Consider the following 244-nt stretch of genomic DNA (forward strand, 5'->3'; position numbering starts at 1 on the left):
AAAGCTTGTTCAGATGCCAGAGAGGCTGGCAAAACGGACTGGTGGGGGCTTTGGCAAACCCCTCCCTCTAACGTTATGGAACAACTGGGAGAAGGAGACAACACACTCAGAAACACACACACACTTTGATTGTGATGGCGGAATGCAAACCATTCCCCCCACCTGGGTTTGGCTTGCTTCACACAATCACTTGTGCATATTCCTTTGCCTGTTTTGTCACCTGCCACATACACACACACACACA

General features: G+C 49.6%; 1 protein-coding gene across 1 annotated transcript in view; it reads right to left on the bottom strand.

Annotated features, from left to right (window-relative positions):
• Positions 1 to 244, bottom strand: part of LOC118334518 (ephrin type-A receptor 4-like) — a 16,760-nt gene that overhangs the window by 14,751 nt on the left and 1,765 nt on the right. The window lies entirely within an intron of this gene.

This window comes from Morone saxatilis, unplaced genomic scaffold, assembly GCF_004916995.1.
Source record: "Morone saxatilis isolate NCDOM2014 unplaced genomic scaffold, NCSU_SB_2.0 Contig23, whole genome shotgun sequence".
NCBI classification, from domain to species: Eukaryota; Metazoa; Chordata; class Actinopteri; family Moronidae; genus Morone; species Morone saxatilis.